This window comes from Protopterus annectens, chromosome 9.part0 (assembly GCF_019279795.1).
Source record: "Protopterus annectens isolate FY-2018-M chromosome 9.part0, PAN1.0, whole genome shotgun sequence".
In the NCBI taxonomy this organism is placed as follows: Eukaryota; Metazoa; Chordata; order Ceratodontiformes; family Protopteridae; genus Protopterus; species Protopterus annectens.
Genome location: NC_056743.1, coordinates 1,319,129,348 through 1,319,145,903, shown reverse-complemented (window position 1 = coordinate 1,319,145,903; position 16,556 = coordinate 1,319,129,348). Strand labels below are relative to the sequence as shown.

The 16,556-nt window shown below is 42.8% G+C and overlaps 1 protein-coding gene across 3 annotated transcripts in view; it reads left to right on the top strand.

Annotated features, from left to right (window-relative positions):
• The window catches only part of VAMP5 (vesicle associated membrane protein 5), a 432,229-nt gene that overhangs the window by 414,239 nt on the left and 1,434 nt on the right, over positions 1 to 16,556 (top strand). The window lies entirely within an intron of this gene.

The window sequence follows — 16,556 nt, the reverse complement described above, 5'->3', positions numbered from 1 at the left end:
GAAAACTGGTAACTTTCACCAGGCTGACTTCAAGGAAAATCCTGCAGGCTCTGGGGTTCATGGCATCTTGCATCCTACTAATCCCATGTGCAAAGCTGCATATGAGGAAACTTCAATGGTACCTGAAAAACCTATGGTCTCAGCACAGCCACAGCTTGGAAACAATAATACCACTAATTCCATGACTTCAAAATGAATTTCTATGGTGGGCTCAAGCATGCCAAAGAAACACAGGTCTCCCATTCTGCAAGCCTCAAGTGAGTCAACTCATCACAACAGATGCCTCGGATTACGCCTGGGGGGCACACATGACAGATCGGTGCATTCAGGGCAGATGGTCCCAAAAGGAAAGGCACCTACACATCAATCAAAAGGAAATGCTAGCAGTAATAAATGCTATTATAGCTTTCAAAGCCCTGCTGCATCCAGGCCAGCTATTGATAAGGACAGACAACACCACAGTAATGTGGTACATAAACAAACAGGGAGGAACTCATTCATACCCCCTATGCAGGCTAGCCATGTCTCTTTGGAACACGGCTCTAGAATGGCAAATCGAACTTCAAGCACAGTTCTTGCCAGGCAAGGAAAACACGCTGGCAGACAACCTAAGCAGAAATATGACAGATCCACACGAATGGAAGTTGCATCCTCAAGTTTTTTCACAGATAACTCAAGCATGGGGAAGGCCAGACATAGATCTCTTTGCCTCCCACAGAAATCACCAATTGGCAAAGATCTGCTCAAGGACCTTTCATCCACAGGCCTTTAAAGTGGACGCACTCTCTTTCAGTTGGACAACAATGACAGTTTATGCCTTTCCACCTCTTCTTCTGCTGCCCAAAGTTCTACTGAAAACCAGAGCAGACAGACCAAAGATGATTCTCATCGCTCCAGACTGGCCAATACATCACTGTTACCCACTCCTGAGGAGCTTGACGCATTCCCCACCATAGATCCTGCCTCTAATGCCTCTTCTACTGACTCAGCACAACTTCAAAACTCTTCACAGTCAGCTGAAATCACTCAATCTAGCCGCATGGAACATTCCTTAAAATCACAACAGACCCTACTCTCCAAGGAGGTACAGGATGTCATTTTGGAGGCCAGAAGACCCTCTACTAGAAAAGCCTACTCCGCCAAATGGAAACGGTTTTGTGCTTGGAATGAGAAAAAGGGCCAGAACCCTGAAATACTGAATTTACCTCAAATATTACAGTACCTAGCTGAAATGCTAAGCAGTGGACTCTCGTTCTCTTCCATAAAAATCCATGCCTCAGCCATTTCTGCAGAATACAACACTGATCCCCCTTTATTCTCACACCCCCTCTTAAGACAGTTCCTCAGAAAGGCTAAAAATATAAAACCCCCAAGGAAACAACCAGTGCCTGCTTGGGATCTCAATTTCATTCTAGAGAAACTGACTTTGGCTCCTTTTGAGCCAGCTGCCTCAACGGAACTACAGTATTTATCCTGGAAAACAGCCTTTCTGCTGGCTATCACCTCAGCTCGCAGGGTTTCAGAACTACAAGCCCTCATGGCTGTACAGCCTTTCATCATTTTCCATCAGGACAGAGTTTCCTTACGAACCAATCCTTCCTTTATGCCAAAGGTAGTATCCAGGGTAGTCTTGAATCAAACTATCCACTTACCTACCTTTTACCCCAATCGTCAAAACAAAGGGGAGAGGCTACTACATTCCTTGGACATCCACAGACAACTACGTTATTATTTGGACAGAACAAAGCCTTTCAGAAAATCAGAACAACTCTTTGTGTCCTATGCTGCAGGTACAAAACGGTATTTTCTGCAGGGCCTCATAGCCTCTCCTAATCGTATTTAGCCCAGCCACCCATCCTCAGCTTTGGGATTCAACCCAAGAGTAATGACTGCTACAGTGAAACTCGATGAACATAGTTCAGTTGTGTACCTATCATAAATGTAGATGTTCGAGTGTATTCACTGTTGCAGTCCAGGTTACCCACCCACCATCCCCCTTCTCTTTGCTGGGACTTATCTGCACTTCTCTATCCTATAAAACCTTTTTGGTGTATTTGCTTGTAGATGAATTAAATTTTATTTTTGTGCATGCATTTCTTATTGCTATATTTTTCAGCCTACCTATTTGGGGCACCTGACATCTGGGGCAAGAAAAACTGAAGAAAATGTCGTCGGCTGCATCTTCTATACCCCTGGCGCACTGACGTCAGGGACATGGCGACAGCAACCGACGCCGGACCTAGACTTTGGAATTCTGGCCGACTGCGGGTAGCCTGCCAGCAGGATAACCCAAGAGTAATGACTGCAACAGAGAATACACTCGAACATCTACATTTATGGTAGGTACACAACTGTACTTTTCCCTCCCTCTATCCCCCCTTTCTTCTCTTTCCTTACAAGGGACATATTGGTATTTATTTTCCACTGGTGGGGTTCTTCCACAAGAACATGGCTCCTACTGGGGCTCCTGACAGGTTAGGGCAACAAAAATTGATGTAATGGCGTCAGCTGTTTTACTTTATACTACTGACGACCTGACATCAGTCCTGGAGCGACAGCAACCGACACAAAAATACTGAGTCTCTGGTATTCAGGCCGACCGAGGGCTACTTTAGCTGGGATAACCTAAATGTGATGACTGCAACAATGAATACACTCGAACATCTACATTTATGGTAGGTGTACACAACTGTACTTTCTAAGGGAGGGGCTCTGGTGTATCCTGTTTTAAAACATTTGTCATAGGTTTAGCAATTCCTGCATTGTTAGAAATCCACTGTCTGCAGTATCCTGTCATATCTAAGAAAAATCTAAGCTGACACTAAGTAGTTGGTCGTGGGACTTTAGCTATTGCCTCAGTATGATGTGGTAGCATCTGCCTGCTACCCTGAGATGTCAGATGACTAAGATAACATACCTGAGATGACCATAGCTGTAACTTTTCTGTTAACACCTTCTGTTCTTTTTCTGCAAGGATAGATTAAAGATTTATCCTGCTGACACTGCTGAAAAGAATCAGATGCTATTAGTAAATCATCAACATATTGCTCTAACACAGACCCACCTGGAAATGTCACATCTTCCAAATCCTTTTTTCATAATCTGAGAAAATAATGAAGGAGAGTCAGTGTATCCCTGTGGTAAGCATGCCCACATATACTGCTGTCGCTTATAAGGAAAAGCAAACAGAAACTGACTTTCAGGGTGGATAGCTGTAAAAAAGAATGATGAACACAGATCTATCAGAAATATTTTGCCGTAAGTCACAAAAAATATTTTGCCGTAGGTGATATACAACTCAATATTTTTGCTGGATTTGGAACCACAGGAAAAGTTGCTTATAAGGTAAAGCAAACAGAAACTGACTTTCAGGGCGGATAGTTATAAAAATGAATGATGGACACAGATCTATCACAAAAAGTATTTTGCTGTAGGTGGTATACAACTCAATATTTTTGCTGGATTTGGAACCACAGGAAAAGTTGGTAATACTGCATTGTTTACAGCTCTCAAATCTTGCACAAACCTATAAGCATCCTTTCCTGGCTTCTTTACAAGAAGAATAGAAGTATTGCAAGGGCTTTTAGCTGGCACTATTATTCCTTGTTGTATTAAGGGCTGAATTGCAGGTTTGATTCCCTGCTCTGCTTCTGGTTTCAGTGTATACTTTGGAACTATACGAGAGAAGTTTACATGGATCCAGTTTTATTTTTACTGGTTCTGCAGATGTTAATATACCTACTTTTAACAAGTTTAACCCATAAGTTAGCAGGTAGCTGCTGCAACAGTTCTTCAGCTGTCTGTATACCTTCAACAGGCTGTTCCTCAGCGTGTGCTAAGACTGCTAATACTCCTCCTCTGATTCTGTTAGAACATCCATATATACCCCTTCTGGTGTACAGTAAATAGTACAGCCTGGTTTGCATAACAGATTTCTCCCTAGCAAGTTCCCCGGTACAGTAGTACTCAAAAAGAAAGAATACCTTTCTTCGGTAGGCCCTAGTGAAATAGGTATAAGTTCTGAAACAAGATGTGTAACAGTAGCATTTGTTGCTACTGTTACAAATGCTACTGTTACATATCCTGTAGCATTTGTTGCTTCAGCTGCTTTTACTTTATGTTTTGATACTGGTATCGGACTATCTGAAGTAACGTTTGATACAAATCTAGTGGCTCCAGTATATACCAGGAAAGGAATTTCCTTTTATTTGTACCTTAACATATGTTCCCTTTTGATCTTTTGGCAGCAGAGGCACAATATTTATTTCTATTTCATTATTCTGACATAGTCAGTATGGTAATTTCTGACTCCTTCCAATTTGAGGAGTTGGTGGGGGAAATGCAGTATTGTTATAATTTGTCTGCCATTCAGTCCAGGTATCTTAGACTCTCTGCATTCATTTTTCATGGTACTTAGTACAGTGATTTGCAGCATTTAATAAGGACTCCCAACTCCTTTCCCTGCCAGTCTATAGCACTTGTTTTATTTGATTTTGTGCAGGGGCTTGTAGACCCAGCACAAAAGAAGCTTCAATAGCTGGCTTAGCTTGCCCTTCTGGATCTGGAATTTCTGAATGTCGAGCAACACTTCTTTTAGGTGGCTCAAATAATCTGCAGGAGTTTAACATTTTTTTGCTTACATGCCTGTGTCTTAGACCAGTCTGTCTTAACTTGACACGCTTATCTAATTTTATTGAACAACCTTGTCTTTTTGTCTATAAGTGCATTCTCTGTGAGAGTAAAATCTGTTATTTCAGCCTCTTCAAGTAACTTTGTTCTTATTTCATATGAAGTGATTACCCAAAGCGGTTGGTTTAAATTTGTCAAAGTAGGGTTATACCATTCTTTTATAGCTTTTAGTTCCTCCTTAAGCCTTAATGGGTCTTCTCTAATATTTGGAAAACTTTTGGACATAGTATGCAAATCAGCAGGGGTCCAGAGACAATGGACAAGCTATTGTTAGCCCCCAGTATTTCTCTTAGTGGTGCCAAAAGAGCCTCTCCAGAGGCAATGGCCACTTGTCCTACCCTATCATGTGAGTGTGTGTGGAGAGCCACATGTGTGTCAGATATTAATGTTCTTATTGGAGAGGTAGAAGGTTGCTGAAAATGAGAGGAAGAAGAAAAAAACCTCCCTAACTGCAGATGCCTTTTCTGAAGATGAGGGTTGAACAGGGAAACTAGACTGAGATGTAACAGTACCATGCTGACCAGATGTCCATTGGAGAGTTGACCAAAATTCAGGGTTCTGAGAAAGAGTGGAATCTTGCACAGATGGTGCCAGTACCAGTTCATATGGGGGTGGGGATGCAGTTGCTACTGGAGGATTATCATCTTCTTCTGAAGTCTCTACTTTTTGACCATCCCCAGTTTTTGCTAAACTGCCAAGACGGATAAAAGGATCCCTTTTTAGTGGTCTGTACTGCTTTCTTAACATCTTTCACCTCTTGTAATAATTTATTAGTGTCCTGTAATCCACTGAATACTGATTCCTTTTAAGATCTTCATTATACCAAAAATAAAATACTGCCCATTGTTCCCCATTTATTTTGTTTTTCTTTTCTTCCAAAATACCCCAGAAATTACTTCATTTATCCTTATAAGTTCCATTTAATGGAAATACTAGAACACAGCAATTTTAGTAAGCTGAAACCACTCAATCGAATACTTACAAATGTCCTTCAAGGATGCAACTGCAGTCCTGACATATGGGTCGTCCTGCCTCAGGCAGCCCTTCGGTCGGCCGGATTCTAAAGTCTGGGTCCGGCGTCGGCTGATGTCGCCCCTTCCCCGACGTCAGAGCGCCTGGGGTATAAAAGCGTCAGCCGATGCCATCTTCTTCAGTCTTTCTTGCCGCGTGGTGCCCGAAGCAGAAGCAGTTCGCAAGTGCCAGTCGGCCAGCTCCTGTGATTTCACTTACCGAAGTCTTCAAAAAAGCTAAGTACCCCATTGGGGATCTTTTCTTGCCTCAGCCGATGTCAGATAAAACTGTTAAAGTTAATAATTGTTTAACTTGTGGAAAACAAATACCTCATAAGGATTTCCACTCTTACTGCTTACCCTGCCTAGGCCCAGACCACGACGTCTCGGCCTGTACAGCCTGTGCTTCCTTCAATAAGCACACTCTTAGGCGTCGGGCAGAGTTTGCAGAGGAATATTTTGGGGAAGAATTCTGTTATATCATGCCGTCGGAGCTTCCGACAGCACATTTACCCAAAAAACGGAAGGATAAGGAACGACACACGCGGTCCGTGGTTTCGGCCGACACCACGCTTAGGCCTACCGCGAGTGTCTCGGTCTCTCTCAACTGCTTCAAACCGACGACACCGCACAACCGGTAACATCGGTACCGGAGGCGAGCGCAGTGCCGGTTATAGAATTCCAAACTGAGGCCGAAGCTCAGGAAATTCCCGACACCATCTCTGTTGATAAAACTACTCCAGCACATGGGGCAGCCAGGCCTCCAGTGTCCATGTCTATTAAGGCTTTTACACGTGCAAAAACTGCTAAACAGCCTAAGTCTCTCCCTCCAAAGACTATTTCTCAGGGATCCACTACTTGTTCACAGATTTTAAGTTTAGCTGAAGACCTTATTTCCTTAATCAGGGGTTCTCAGCCACATCCAGATAGGGGCTCTCAACCACCTTCAGACAAAAGGCCCAGGGTGGAGCAGGTAGATCCCCAGTCTTCTGATGAGGCCTCAGGTGACTCTGCCCATTCAGACTACCAGGAGGAGGCCTTTCCGACCTACGAGGATTCTGATGCAGAGGAATCTGTTCCCTCTGCCTCCCCTCCCAAAGAGTTTTCCTTTGGGGAAACGCTTCATTCCATGAGAGAGCATTTCAAATGGCAAGGCCAGGAATTCTCAGACTCTAGGAAAAGGTTAAGGGATTGTCTACATTTGGCTCAGCATAGACCTTTGGCTATTCCTCCAGTATTAAATGTTTTAGATGATGTGTACTCTGAGTCAAGTGTTTCCCCTGACTCCCTCCCTCCGGCTCCTGTCAAACCAGACAGGTACTACAGGGTCCCAGACACACATCAATTCCTTTACAAGGGCCACTCAGCTGACCCAGAGACCATTTCTCAGGGCCCTAAAGGGGTTACAGCCACCACTGCAAAGAATCCACTACCTTCCGAAAGGGATTCCAGGGCTTTAGAAAGATGGGGTAAAAAAGTGTATACTTCTTCCACTCTTTCTATGAGGGCATTAAATTTTCAATTTCAATACAGTATCAAGAGTATCTGTTAGATGACTTGCATAAAAAACTAACCTCACCTGTGCCACTAGATCGTAAGGCATTGCAGGATTTGGTGCATAATACACAACAGGTTAGCAACCATTTCTTACAGTGTGGATATGATGCATTGGAAGCTTCATGTAGGTCAACAATGACAGGTGCAGTCATACATAGACATGCTTGGCTAAAGGAACAAACATTGCCAGATCATGTTAAAGCTAAGCTACTGGAGGCACCACTAGAAAAACAAAAGTTATTTGGTACTACTGCTCAAGAGGTTTTAAAGAAAATAGAGGAAAAGGCTAAATCAGTACAAACAGTCAAAGATTTCCTCCAGGTACAACCTCCAAGGTTCAGCAGGAATTGGCCTTCTAAAAATTGGTCCTTTCCAGACACAGATAAATTTCAAAGAGGCAGAAACAGACGTGAAAGAGGTAGAGGGCAAGCTCGAAGCTCCTACAGAGGACGTCAATGGCAGCCTCCTAACCAGAGAGGTAGTGGAGGACCTGCAACTACTGCACAAGGACAAACTCAATGACTTGATTTTGACTCCGCCGACCAGGGCTCAATTGGAAGCACCTTTGGGCGGAAAGCTATCATTATTCTCAAAAAATTGGCACAATATCACAAAGGACAAATGGATACTGCAAATAATAGACAAAGGATACAGATTCCATTTCCATACATTACCAAAAAGACAAGGCATGCCAAACCTGCCACCAAATCAAGGGGCAGAGGCATTCAAGCAAATTTCAAAACTATTACAAATGAAAGCAATAGAAAAGGTTCATTTCACAGAACAAGGCCAAGGATTTTACTCAAGACTGTTCCTTGTTCCAAGAAAAGAAAAGAAAAGCAATGGAGACCTATTCTGGACTTGTCCGCACTGAATACTTATCTCATCGTGCCAAAATTCAAAATGCTAACCTTACAGCAACTCCTTCCCATGCTGGGCAAGGGGTCTTGGCTGGTAACTCTAGACCTCAAGGGGGCATACCTGCATGTCCCTATCAGACAAAGTTGCAGAAGACACCTCAGATTTCTTGCAGGTTCAGAGCATTATCAGTTCTCAGCATTGCCCTTTGGCTTATCTACTGCACCCAGAGTATTCACGAAATGCCTGGCATCAGTAATTGCACATTGCAGACTTCAGGGGATTCAGATATACCCATACCTGGACGACTGCCTTATACAAGGGGACAGCCAACAAGCCTTGTTAAAACACTTGAACTATGTCATTCGCCTACTACAGGCCTTGGGATACACAGTCAACATTCAGAAGTCAAGACTCATACCTTCCCAACAAATAATCTTCCTGGGTGCAAAACTGGATACAAGCACCCAAATGGCTTTTCTCACAGAAGAAAAACAAGAACAATTACCAGAATATTTCAAAAATCTGTCAATACAAACCCAGATGACTGCAAGGAAAATCCTGCAGGCCCTGGGTTTCATGGCATCTTGTATTCTTCCGATTCCGCAGGCAAGGCTGCATATGAGGAAACTACAATGGTATTTAAAAAGTCTATGGTCTCAACACAGCCACAGCCTAGAAACATTGATCCCCCTCATTCCATGCCTTCAAAAGGAATTTCTGTGGTGGGCTCAAACAAGCCAGATGAACAAAGGTCTGCCTTTCAGCAAGCCTCATACAAGCCAAACCATCACAACAGACGCCTCAGACCATGGATGGGGGGCGCACATGGAGGGCAAATGCATTCAAGGGCAATGGACACAAAAAGAAATGCACCTGCACATCAACCAAAAAGAAATGCTGGCAGTGATACATGCAATCGAGGCATTCGAAAAGTTCCTGCATCAAGGACAACTACTAATAAAGACAGACAATACCACAGTTATGTGGTACATAAACAAGCAAGGAGGTACCCATTCCTACCCTCTTTGCAGACTGGCAATGAATCTCTGGGATCTTTCCCTGAAATTAGATATAGAGCTGCAATCCCAGTTCGTACCAGGAAAGGACAATGTACTGGTGGACAGCCTAAGCAGAAGCATCATGGATCCACACGAATGGATGTTGCACCCAGACATATTTCTTCAGATAACACAAGCATGGGGAAGGCCGGACATAGATCTTTTGCCTCCCACCACAATCATCATTTGAAGAAATTCTGCACAAGGACATACCATCCTCAAGCATGGAAAGTGGACGCTCTCTCCTTCAGCTGGAACTCTCTAACAGTATATGCATTCCCACCTCTTCCTTTAATGACCAAGGTCTTACTGAAGATCAGGACAGAGCAACCAAAAGTCATCCTGATAGCTCCGGACTGGCCAAGACAACACTGGTACCCATTGCTAAGGATCGTGACACACACGAAGCCACGGCCTCTACCTCAATGGCCACTTCTTCTGACACAGCACAATTACAGGACTCTGCATTCCAGCCTACAAACCTTGCAGCTAACAGCTTGGAAGATACCTTGACTCCTCGTCAGGATACACTCTCCAAAAGGGTAAAGGATATCATCCTGGAAGCTCGCAGACCTTCCACTAGAAAGGCGTACTCACCAAAATGGAAAATATTTTGTATCTGGAATACCAATAAGGGTCAAGATCCAACAGTGATGAGCATTCCACATATCTTAGAATACTTGGCTGAAATGCTCCACAATGGCCTTTCTTATTCTTCCATAAAAATACACGCTTCAGCAATATCAGCAGAGTACAACACTGATCCTCCTGTATTTTCTCACCCACTGCTAAGACAGTTTCTAAGAGGAATAAAAAACATCAACCCTCCAAGGAAACCACCAGTGCCTGCATGGGACCTCAACTTCATATTGGAAAAAATAACTTTGCCTCCTTTTGAACCAGCAGCATCTTCAGAACTACAATTCCTGTCTTGGAAGACAGCTTTCCTTCTAGCAGTAACCTCAGCAAGAAGAGTCTCTGCGTTACAGGCCCTCATGGCAGTACAACCATTTCTCATTTTTCATCAGGACAGAGTTTCTTTGAGAACCAATCCTTCCTTCATGCCAAAAGTGGTATCCAGGGTTTCACTGAACCAAGCTATTCACCTGCCTACCTTCTTTCCAAATCCACAGAATAAAGGAGAGAGACTTTTGCACACCCTGGATATACACAGACAGTTGCGCTACTACTTGGACAGAACAAAGTCTTACAGAAAATCTGACCAGCTCTTTGTAGCTTATGCTGCTGGAGTACAGGGAAAAGCAATTTCCAAACAGACAATTTCTAAATGGATAGGAAATTGCATTCGATTCTGTTACTCTTTTCATGAAAAAACTGTGCCAGCTAACATCAGGCCTCATTCCACCAGAGCAACAGCCACCTCCACAGCATTTTTAAGAGGGGTGGCTACAAAGGACATTTTAGAAGCTGCTACATGGAGCTCCGTGCATACATTTTCCAAACATTACAATCTGCCTTTATACTCCAGATCCAGAGCAGGATTTGCTACTGCTGTCCTGCAGGGCTTGTTAGCTACACCATCTTTCACATAGTTCCTACCACCCCCAGCTTGGCTATGGTATTCTACCCATATGTCAGGACTGCAGTTGCATCCTTGAAGGACATAGTACAGTTTTGTACCTACCATAAATGTAGATGTCCGATAGGCATGCAACTGCAGTCAGGTTTTCCCTCCCTCCTACCCCACTGTGGTATTCCTTGGGTATCAATCACTCTTTTTAGCTAGCTGGGGTTTATCTTTTATGGTGTATTTGTTTTTATTGCTGTGCATGTTTGGAATTTTCTCTTTCTCTCCAAATTTAGCCTTTCTTAGAGGGCACCTGGCATCTGGGGCAAGAAACACTGAAGAAGATGGCGTTGGCTGACGCTTTTATACCCCAGGCGCTCTGACATCAGGGAAGGGGTGACATCAGCCGACACCGGACCCAGACTTTGGAATCCGGCCAACCGAAAGGCTGCCTGAGGCAGGACAACCCATATGTCAGGACTGCAGTTGCATGCCTATCGGACATCTACATTTATGGTAGGTACAAAACTGTACTCTTTCCTTCCCATTGTTATGATGCATAAAATATGCAGGTGTGTTCCCTTTGCAGTGATTTGATCCTGCCTATTAACTTAGTTCCTATTTTCCCTCTTAAGACTTACCTTGTAGATTCTGGATCCTGGTAATTCAGCAAAAATGACTATGCCAATTCAAACACCATACAGGGAAGAAAGGGTAGGAATTCTGTTTTATAATGACAGAGGAAACGTTTAAACATGCTATAGGCTCATGAACTTAATTATTTTTCACTCGTACATAAAACAACACAAAAACTGCGGTGGTGGTGCTGCAAACATGCTATAGGCTCATTGTGTCTTTCGGCTTTTCCCGGTTAGGGGTTGCCACAGTGGAACTCCGGTCCGCTAATGATTGGCAGTTGTTTTTACGTACCGGCTTGCCAGGCCTGACGCACAACCTTCAATGAAGGTACGCCCATTCACGCATGTCTCCACGCAGAAGACGCTCTAGCTGAGAATCGAACCGGACAGCGTCTTACTGTGAGGCGACAACGCTACTGCAGCACCACCATCGCATGAACTTAATTATTTTTCACTCGTACATAAAACAACACAAAAACTGCGGTGGTGGTGCTGCGGTAGCGTTGTCGCTTCACAGTTAGACGTTGTCCTGTTCGATTCTCAGCTAGAGCATCTTCTGTGTGGAGACATGCGTGAATGGGCGTACCTTCGTTGAAGGTTGTGTGTCAGAGCCAGCAACTCGGCATGTAAAAATCTACTGCCAATCATTAGCGGACCGGAGTTCCACTGTGGTGACCCCTAACTGGGAAAAGCCGAAAGACACAACAACAACATAAAACAGCACAAAACTTGTCTCATACCACTTACCTTGTAGCCTTCTGTCTTGAGTGTACCACCCTTGACACAAAGTACCTTATAATTTATTCCACACTGCCCTGCAGTAATACCAAAGTTCAGAATCTGAGTCTTAAGGCACCAACTGTTAAAGTACAGTGTAAATAATAAAGATATTTTACATTTTTGACTCAGTCAAGAATGACTCTTCAGGATGTGCAAAGTACTTGTTTATTCCATAAATAGTGCTGGAAGACTGCCTGCCAAAATCAGGCTCAAAAAACAAAGAAAAAAAAACATTACATATATCTTTTCTTATCACTTGCATGCATGCAGAACTCTGATGTTGCATTACATTTAACAAATAATTAATTTTTATATAATTCAGGTACTCGTGATCCTCACTTAAAACTTCACGCCAGCACTTCACAAATATGCATTGTAAAACAGAGACCAGCTGGTCTAACCATTTATCTTTGAACTTTGTAACATTCCATGCCAGTACATGCTATCTCACAGACATCCTTGCAAAGAAAGATTCATCCCCTAGCCTGAGAGGGCCAGAGTGTACTGTTAATTAATCTGGTTTCCACATATACCTGTCACACTTCATTAACTTTCTAAAACTAGACTTTTTTTGCATAATATAACATCCCTTAACTCCCTCAGCACTTAATTGGCCTTCAGTTTTCTGTTAGTAAGTTACAGTTTGCTAATAGAGAGATTGCAGTTTGTAAGGCACCTGAGATATAAAGCTACTGTTTATATGAAACTGTATCTTGCATAATCATGCATCTGTTTCAGTTTTCCTTAGATATAAACATAAACATTTATATGATTCATTTGTGAAGAAACTACAAGTTAATATGCATTTTGTGAAGAATAAACATGAGACATAATAATTTTCCATAATGAAAGGCTACAACCCCTGCAGTGTCTGCCCTCTCTGCTTCACTAAGCAAAGAAATGAAACACTTTTAAGTACCAGCTCAGGCTGAAAAACACCCTCTCCAAAACCAAACAGTAGTAAAAAGAACAAAAAAAAAGTATTATCAAATATTTTAGAAGTATTGCAAACTCTCCTGTAATACTTCAGGAGTTACCGAACATCTTCACATAAACAATAAGATGCATGTATGTCCTTGACTCCCTTAATGAAAAAAAGTTTTAGAAAGTACACTTAACCTAACATATTGTGCAACTGTGCAAGCATTGGTACATACATGTCCCACTGTCCCACTCATACACAGTACTTTAAGCCATTCTCAACTACTCAGGACAGCAAAAGGCTATTTAAAAATGTTATTTAAAAAAATTGTATTGTACAACAGTATTAATTTACTCGTGGGTGTGAGAATACTTGTTTACTCATACTTGGCTGACTCTTTGTTTGGTCACTTGGGCTTCACCATCAAGATCAAACCATGTCAGCCGTGGGTGAGCCAAGCATTGCCTGCACCCAGTCGTGTTTTTTTTTGACAAGTTAGATTACATTCTACAAGTAGATTCAGTGCATCTCAGGAAACAAAATTTGCAGTTATTTTTCACACCCACAGACAAGACCACACAATCTTGAAAGGGGATATGCCACGTGTGAAGACTAACAGTAAGGAAGGCAACAGAGAGGCAGTAGTGTCCATGTGTTATTACTAGCTACAGTAGTCCACCTTAGTTTAAAATTATGACACTTATCAGTATGCTTAGACATTGTTCTTGATAAAGCAAAGGTGTGCAGTAATAGTTAAGGTACTGTGATGCATTTGGAAGCAAAACAGTTTATTGAGATAAGGCAACAAACTACAAATGAGATGTATACCCTGTTAGCCTGGGCTACATTCTCCATCTTCTTATGACTCTCATTCTTCCCATGGCTGTGACTTTGGGCAAGTGACTTAACCAGATCAGTAATTGCAGGTAGTTTTTGAAAGAGTCACTTATGCCTACTGAGTCTTGCCCTGTTAACCATAAATAAATAAATACAGAATAAAGATGAAGGCATAGAGCTGAAACTCTTCAGTTTCCATGTGTTAGATCACAACTAAATAAAACATATTATTTCACTAAAAAGTTACAGTGAGCCTCCCTGGTTAATAAAATCAAAATAAAATCAAAAGCACAAATAGAAAGTGACAGTATTATCTGCTGTTTTACCATTTAAATTAAGTAAAGAGCATTTGATTTTGTTGTTAAACTGCTAATATCTTCAAGAGTTTTGATTTAAAACATACTGATCTTCTGTTATTGCAATCTTCATAGGTTCATAGGTTGATACTAGGCTATTGGCCCTAGGGCCTATACAAGCCTAGCCATAACAATTCACTGGCAATTTCTTCCCACAGTATTTACTTATCTGGACCACTGTCTAACAGGGCGACTGACGTGATCCCCGGGGTGAATTTCCTATCTCCCATCCAATCATCAAGGTTCCTTTTGAAGAGGGCCAAAGAGGCGCTCTGCTTGACATGTATGGGCAATCTATTGCAGAGTCTAGGGAGTCTGTGGGTCAGAAACCTATCCCTCCAGCATGTTTTGTTCATTGTGATGACAAGGTTTAGATCCCTGGAGCGTGTGTCTCTGAGGGATTGGGATTTCTTTAAGTGTAGCATGTCCAGCAGCTCTGGGTTTGACATGGTCTTGTATGTTAAGCAGAGATCGCCTCTGAGTAGATGATATGCAACAGAGTATAGGTGGAGTTTTTGCAGATGGTCAGCATAGGGCATCTACTTTAGGCCTGTGATTCTTTTAGTGAGGTATTTCTGCGGCCTTTCCAGTTGTTGCAGATGTCTTGAGAGGTACATACCAAATGGGGCGTTGTACTCTATAATGGGTCTAATGAGGGTTGAGTACAGTGGCACAATGACCTCCTTTTTTCTGGATGAAAAACCCTTAGTGATGAGGTGTGCCACATAGAAGGATTTTCTGATTTCCTGACTGTTGTGATGATGTGGTTATCGAAACTGAGACCATTGTCCACCTGTGTCCCTAAGTCTCTTATCACACTTTCGGTGTTTAGTGTACTGCCACCTGTGTGGTAATTCATGGGTACATGTTTTTTTCCCAAAGGGGATAACTATACATTTCTTGGCATTGAGCTTGAACCCATGGCTCTGGCACCAAGCATATGTTTCTGTAAGGCCCTTTTGTAGAATATCCTCATCATTTGGGGATTCAATAATGGCTCCCAGTTTGCAGTCATCTGCGAACTTTGTTAGCCAGAGTCCCTTAGTGTTGGCCTGTACTTCAGAGAAGTAGATTTCAAACAAGAGCGGTCCCAAGACTGAACCCTGAGGTACTCCACTTGTTACTTGTCTGGACCTGGATTTGGAGTCGACTACTTTTACAGTGTAGGTTCTGTCAGTAAGCCAGTTGGCAACCCATCGAGTGACATAGGGATTAATGCCCACCTTAGTAAGTTTATTTATGATTCCAGAGTGGGGGATGGTGTCGAAGGCCTTGGCGAGGTCCAGATAGGCTGTGTGGACAACCTTAGCCTTGTCCACAGCTCTGGAGACTGATTCAAAGAAATCAATCAAGTTCAGGAGACACGATCGGCCCTTCACGAACCTAAACTGCATTGAGTCCAGTGTTTGAAGGTTGCCAATGTCTTTGTTTATATGTTACATGATAATACGTTCCGTGGCCTTGCAGTCAGGCTCATCAGAATGATGGGGCGGTAGTTTCCGGGATCCAGGGTGGATCTCCCCTTGTGGAGTGGGATAACTGTAGCTGTGCGCCACTCAGTGGGCATGAAGCCTGAGATGAGGCTATGATTAAACATGACACTTAGGTGAGGTGCCAGTTCATTTTGCAGTTTATGTAGTACACAGCCTGGGATGTTGTCTGGTCCCATGGATGCTGTATTCTTAGCTTTGGAAAGTGCGTTTTTTACCTGTGTGGCCATTATTACCAGAATTTGGCAATCGTCCGGTATTGAGATGGGCCATTTAGGGGGTGAGAGGGGGTGAAGTTTGCACTGAATCGATCTGCCAGGATATTGGCAATATCCTTGGGATCAGTATATTTAATGCCATTCTGTTGTAGCTCAGAGCAGATCTGAGCATTGCCATTTAGATTCTTGACATAGCTATAAAATGCCTTGTGATTTCCTTTGGAATCTTTGGCAATTTTATTTTCCTAACTAGCTTTGGAGGATTTTATGAGGGATCTCAGCTTCTTACTGAGGCTGGTAAGGGATTTTTTTGCATCCTGGGATTTTCCACTTGTCTGCAATAGTTTCTTCCTTTTGTTGTAAAGTTTGTTTATGGCAAGGGACCTCCAGATTGGCTTCCATTTTTTGGAGGAGAGCGTCTTGGTTCTATTGGGGATGGCATGATTCATGCACGAGTGGATGTGCTCGTACAGTGCTTTAGTGTAGGATTCAGTGGTTGAACTTTCCTGTCTGCATGGATGTCATGAAGTTTGTCACTTCTGACTTGAGTAGCAGGACGTTGGCTTTGGAGAAGATTTTTACGGAGGTTTCCTTACTGGGAGTGGGGCTGGG